The sequence below is a fragment of the Muntiacus reevesi genome, chromosome 4 (assembly GCF_963930625.1).
Source record: "Muntiacus reevesi chromosome 4, mMunRee1.1, whole genome shotgun sequence".
Classification (NCBI taxonomy): domain Eukaryota; kingdom Metazoa; phylum Chordata; class Mammalia; order Artiodactyla; family Cervidae; genus Muntiacus; species Muntiacus reevesi.
In genome coordinates, this window is record NC_089252.1 from 1,189,399 (window position 1) to 1,196,428 (window position 7,030).

Here is a 7,030-nt window from a genome sequence, read left to right on the forward strand (position 1 = left end):
CAGGCAGAGCGGGGCCCCCGGGCCGCAAACCGTGTCAGGCGCTGCGGCTGGACGGCCTGGGACTACGAGTCCCGGCGTCCAGCGCGCCCCGCGGAATCACGAGTCCCCGTCTGGAGCCGGGAGTCCCGGCATGCAACAGGGGTGCCTGTCCCGCAGCTCCCATTGCCGGTTCGGGGCCGGTGCCAGGAGAACTACAAGTACCAGCATGCAGCGCGCCCCTAGGGATCACGAGCAACCATCTGGCGCCGGGAGTCCCGGCATGCAACAGGGGTGTTTGCCCCGCAGACCCCATCGCAGGCTCGGGGACGGTGCCAGGAGAACTACAAGTACCAGTATACAGCGCTCCTCGCCGCCCTTTCCGCGCTGGGGGCTGGCTGGCGTCTCAGGACGGCGGGGCCGGAGACCCGGCACTCGGCACTCGCCCGGTTTGGCGCCGCGGGTGTCGGCACGCCACAGCGGCCGTCGTCCCACGACCTCTCCCATCACCCTCGGAGTCCGGTCGTCCGAGGCCCGGCGTGCAGCTGCCCCGGGAATCCCGGGCTGCGTTGTGAACCCCGGCGTGCGGAGCGGGCGTCGTGGACCGCTGGCCCAGCGTGCCCCGTGCGGCGCCGGCTTGGGGGCTTGGTCGCCAGGTCTCCTCCTCGCCCCGGAGTGCGTGTTCTGGGGTCTCTTCCGGCTGAACCTTCACTGCACTGTCCGCCTCGCCTTTACCCCGCCTTGGGAGACCTGGTGCACTGCCCGGAGACTGCGGGAGCCGCCGCGGAGACGAGCTGATTCAGTCCGGGAGCAGTCGTCTGCGGAGGCCTTCAAAAGGTCTTTCTTGATACGATTTCTGAAGAGCTGCTTTTTCTCTGCTGAGATTTGAAGCACCTGTCCCAACAGCAAGAGCCCCCCCCACCCCCACCGCAGGTGCATGAAGCAAAAACTGACACAATTTAAGGAAGGCGGACAACTCAGTATCCGCATACTGTTGTTGCATTTTATTATGCTTCCCAGATCATGTTTTTTGTTTGTTTTACCACTTGGAGGTTTGTGGCAAACCTGCATGGAGCAAGTTTATCAGCACCAATTTTTGCAACAGCATTTGTTCACTTTGTGTCTGAATGTCACATTTTGGTAATTCTCACAGTATTCCAAACATTTGTTTTATTTATTACAATGATCTGTGATTCATGGCCTTTGATGTTGCAATTGTAATTGTTTTGGGGTGCTGACAGCTGCGCCCAGGTAAGACAGGGAAATTAACTGATAAACGGCTGTGTGTGTTCTGATTGCTCTACCAGTCTGTGTACCCTGTCTCTGTTCCTCTGGCCTCCCTGTTCCCTAAGCCACAACAGTATTGATATTAGGTCAATTAATAACTTTACAATGGCCTCTAAGTGTTCAGGTGAAAGGAAGAGTCGCACATCTCTCACTTTAAATCAAAAGCTAGAAATGATTAAGCTGAGTGAGGAAGGCATGTCGAAAGCTGAGATAGGCCGAAAGCTAGGCCTCTTGCGCCAAACAGTTAGCCAAGTTGTGAACGCAAAGGAGAAGTTCTTGCAGGAGATTAAAAGTGCTACTCCAGTGAACACACGAATGATAAGGAAGCGAAATAGCCTTATTGCTGATATGGAGAAAGTTTTGGTGGTCTGGATAGAAGATCAGACCAGCCACAACATGCCCTTAAGCCAAAGCCTGATCCGGAGCAAGGCCCTGACTCTCTTCAACTCTATGAAGGCTGAGAGAGGTGCGGAAGCTGCAGAAGAAAAGTTTGAAGCTAGTAGAGGTTGGTTTATGAGGTTTAAGGAAAGAAGCCGTCTCCATAATGTGAAAGTGCAAGGTGAAGCAGTGAGTGCTGATGCAGAAGCTACAAGTTACCCAGATCTAGCTAAGATGATTAAGGAAGGTGGCTACACTACACAACAGATTTTCAATGTTGATGAAACAGCCTTATATTGGAAGAAGATGCCATCTAGGACTTTCATAGCTAGAGAGGAGAAGTCAATGCTTGGCTTCAAAGCTTCAAAGGACAGGCTGACTCTATTGTTAGGGGCTAATGCAGCTGGTGACTTAAAGTTGAAGCCAATGCTCATTTACCATTCTGAAAATCCTAGAGCCCTTAAGAACTATGCAAAATCTACTCTGCCTGTGCTGTATAAATGGAACCACAAAGCCTGGATGACAGCACATCTTTTTACGACATGGTTTACTGAGTATTTTAAGCCCACTGTTGAGAACTACTGCTTAGAAAAAAAGATTCCTTTCAAAATATTGCTGCTTATTGACAATTCACCTGGTCACCCAAGAGCTCTAATGGAGATGTACAATGAGATTAATGTTGTTTTCCTACCTTCTAACACAGTGTCCATTCTGCAGCCCATGAATCAAGGAGTAATTTCAACTTTCAAGTTGTATTATTTAAGAAATACATTTCGAAAGGCTCTAGCTGCCATAGATAGTGATTCCTCGGATAGATCTGGGCACAGTAAACTAAAAATCTTCTGGAAAGGATTCACCATTCTAGATGCCATTAAGAACATTCGTGACTCATGGGAAGAGGTTCAGATATCAACATTAACAGGAGTTTGGAAGAAATTGATTCCAACCCTCATAGATGACTGTGAGGGGTTCAAGATTTCAGTGGAGGAAGTAGCTGCAGATGTGGTGGAAATAGCAAGAGAACTAGAATTAGAAGTGGAGCCTGAAGATGTGATTGAGTTGCTGCAATCACATGATAAAACTTTAACAGATGAGGAGTTGCTTCTTATGGATGAGCAAAGAAAGTGGTTTCCTGAGGCAGAATCTACTGGTGAGGAAGCTGTGAAGATTGTTGAAATGACCACAAAAGACTTAGAATATTACATAAACTTAGTTGATAAAGCAGCAGCAGGATTTGAGAGGATTGACTCCAATTTTGAAAGAAGTTCTACTGTGGCTAAAATGCTATCAAACAGCATTGCATGCTACAGAGAAATTGTTCATGAACGGAAGAGTCAATTGATGTGGCAAACATCCCTATTGTCTTATTTTAAGAAATTGCCACACCAACCTTCAGCAACCACCACCCTCATCAGTCAGCAGTCATCACCATCCAGGCAAGACTCTCCACCAGCAAAAAGATTACGCCTCTCTGAAGGCTCAGATGATGGTTAGCATTTTTTAACAATAAAGCATTTTTAAGTTAAGGTATGTACACTTTTTTAAAAAAGTAGACACAATGCTATTGCACCCATAATGGACTACAGTATAATGTAGAAATATGTTTATATGCATTGGGAAGCCAAAAATTTGTGAGACTTAGCAATATTCACTTTTACTGCAGTGGTCTGGAACCAAACCCTTCATATCTCCAAGGTAGACCTGTCATGGTCTTTCTTTCCCCCTTTGTTCTTCCCTCCCCTTATTTAATAACTGTAAATTATGTACATACCAAAGATGATGTAATCCTAAAGTGAACCTATCCGTGGTCTGAAAATGTTGAACATGACCAATATTGTTACAGCTACCTACATGTTCCTTACAATCCCATCTCACCCCCTTGATTCCCCACCAGAGGTATCGGCCATCCTCAAATTCATGTTTGTCTTTTTCGTGTTGTATGATGTTTTGCTGCATTTGTATAAATGTATGCACAAAGATCAGAGAAGGCAATGGCACCCCACTCCAGTACTGTTGCCTGGAAAAGCCCATGGACAGAGGAGCCTGGTGGGCTGCAGTCCATGGGCTCGCTAAGAGTTGGACACGACTGAGCAACTTCACTTTCACTTTTCACTTTCATGCATTGGAGAAGGAAATGGTAACCCACTTCAGTGTTCTTGCCTTGAGAATCCCAGGGACAGGGAGCTTGGTGGGCTGCCGTCTATGGGGTCACACGGAGTCAGACGCGACTGAAGTGACTTAGCAGCAGCAGCAGCATGCACAAAGATACTGTTTAGTCATGCTTGTTTTTGATGTTTATAAAAATGCGTCATATGTTTTTAAATCTGTGAATGGTTTTTTCATTCATCACTATGTATCCAAATTTTATTTGTATTATTTTATATGGGTACAGTTTATCGTGACTTCTATATAATAGGTCATTGGGGGAATATTACAGGATTTATTTATACATTATTTTATAGAAGGACATTTAGATTGTTTTCCCTTTTTGGTAGTATGGAAATTGCTACAATGAACATATTTCTGCATGTTTCTTAGTATAATGAGTTGAAATCTGAGGATATGTATAATAATGTGGAATTGCTTATCAGGATATTCAAGTGTTCAGATTTATGAGATATGTCAAATTGTTGTCTCAGCTTCTATTCTCACCACATTTTCAATGACTTGCTATTATCCTACTTAATCTTTGCCAATCTAAATGAAAATTGTTAAAATGAAGTTGTGATTTTAATTTGTATTCATCTGCTAGCCATTTTGACTTAGTATCTTCCTATTTTTTAAAATAAATTTGCCTTTTGTGTTTTCTGCAAAATGTCTATTCAAGTTTGTCACTCATTTTTCTGTTGGGTTGTTTGTCTTTTTCTTGTTGAGCAGTGGTAGTTCCTTGTAGTTCCTGAAACAGATCTTTTATTGTTTATGTTACCTATATCATCCACCAGTTTTTGACTTGTATTTTTCATGGTCATTTGAGAACAGAAGTCTTTAATTTTAAGAGTGTATCCCCTAACCTGAGAGTATAAAGATAGCTTCCTTTTTTACTCCTTAATTTTATAACAGTTTGCCTTTCATAGCTCAGTCTTTAATGAGAAGTGGATGTTCTGTATATGGTGTAGGGCAGGGATATGGCTTCTTTCCCACATGGGTTACCAGCCAGTTACCATGGGTTCCTGGCTGTTGCTACCAGCCCCACGCTGCTGAACGGCTTCTCTTGTTCCCGCTGAGCGCAGTGCCACCTCTGATACGCAGTGAGTCTCTATAAATACATGGGCTTGTTGGGACTTTCTATTTTGGGTTCTCGCCTTGTCTTCATTGCTATAGAGTGATAGTAAGGCATATTATTTGTGAGGGCAATTGCCCCTAGTAGTTTATTTATTTAGAAAGAAGTTTTGTGGCTATTCTTGGCCATTGCTTGATAAATTTTTAAATTAATGTGTCAAATTTATTGATTATACCTGTTAAGAGTTTTGCTCAGAACTACGTGGAATCTATAATTCTGGTTGGGAAGAAGGGACATCTTTGTGATTTGAATCTCCCCATCTATAAAGAGTATATGACTCTAGTTAGTTCAGTTGTTCAGTTCAGTCGCTCAATCATGTCCGACTCTTTGTGACCCTATGAATCGCAGCAGGCCAAACCTCCCTGTCCATCACCAACTCCCGGAGTGTACTCTAGTTATTTAGGCCCCCTTCAAAATCTTCCAATAAGAGTTTATGATTTTCTGCATGTAGGATTTGTATATTGGTTACATTTATTCCTAGTTACTTTATTTCTTGTTGTTGACACTTTTGTCCATTTTTTTCATTGTTGATACTTTTGTCAATGCATGATACTTTTAAAAATTGATACTTTCTAATTGACTGGTGGTGGTATGTAAAAATGCAGATTTTTGTGCAATGATCCATTTACTTTAATAAATTATTTTAAGTAGTATATCAGTAGATTCTTTGGAGTTTTCATATAATTTACAAATTATTGTTTAATTACTTCCTTTCCAAGTTTTATATTAATACCTGCAGGGCGCATGCAAACTTCCCACCCCCTGCTCCCCCGCCATGCCTTACCCTGTGTCTCTCTTCCATCCGATGCCACATCCTTCTAAAACAAACTGGTAATCCAATAAGAAAGCTCCCAGGTGCTGTGAGCTGTTCTAGCAAATTAATCCAACCTGAGGAGGGGGCTGTGGGAACCTCTGATTCCAGCCAGCTGGTCAGAAGTGCACGTGACAACTGGACTTGTGATTGACATCCTGAGGTGGAGGAGTCCTCGGGATGAGTCTGTAAGGAGAACAGAACCCGGGCTTTCAACTGGAGTCTGAAGTGGAGGGCTGTCTTGTGGGACTGAGCCTTTTAAGTTGTAGTCTGATTCTGTCTCTAGGGAGACAGTATCAGGACTGAGTTGGATTCCTGGATATCCTGCTTGCATCCAAGAATTGCTTGTTGATGTAGGGAGGCCTGCACGCACACACACACTGGAACTGGGTTCAGGAACCCAAAGAACCGGCATTCCTAACTTACTAAATGTAAAGTTAATATTCCACTTTCCTTCCAAACAACATATAGATCTCAAAACACAATACTTCTGTTCTTCAGACTTACACACTATAATTATCTAATATTTTAATTCTGCATTTTTTTTACAACTCCCAAGTTAGTCATTGTTTTATAGACTGTTTTTCTTTAACCTATGTTTACCAATTGATGGTTCAGTCGGTAGAGAATCTGCCTGCAATGCAGGAGATGCAGGTTCAATCCCTGGGTCAAGAAGATCCTCTGGAGAAGGAAATGGCAACCCACCCCAGTTTTCTTGCCTGGGAAATTCCATGGACAGAGGAGCCTGAGGGCTACAGTCCATGGGCTCGACTTAGTGACTGAACTACCACCATATTAACCGATTTGTTTCTCACCGTTGTTTTTACATTTCATAGCTTCCTTTTTTGGGTAATTATTATGAAAGAGCTACATTCCAACGAAAAGAAACAGGTCCAACCACATGATGGATATCTCAAATATTTGCATAATATATAATCAGTAGTTGTGATATTGGCAAGTTCCCTGAGGGCCACTCTGCTTCTTGTATTTTCTTACTGGACTTCCCTCCCTGGGTCAAGCTCATTAGGATTTCCTTGGTTTGAGAGACTTCAGGATGTCCCTGGTAAAGAATCTGCCTGCAATGCTAGAGACCTGGGTTTGATCCCTGGGTTGGGAAGATCCCCTGGAGAAGGGAAAGGCTACCCACTCCAGTATTCTGCCCTGGAGAATTCGGTAGACTGTATAGTCCATGGGTTGCAAAGAGTCAGACATGACTGAGCAACTTTCACTTTCAGGATGTCCCTTGCTTCCTTCAAACCTGGTGCTGGCATGGAAATTCATGTCCTAGACAGAAATCT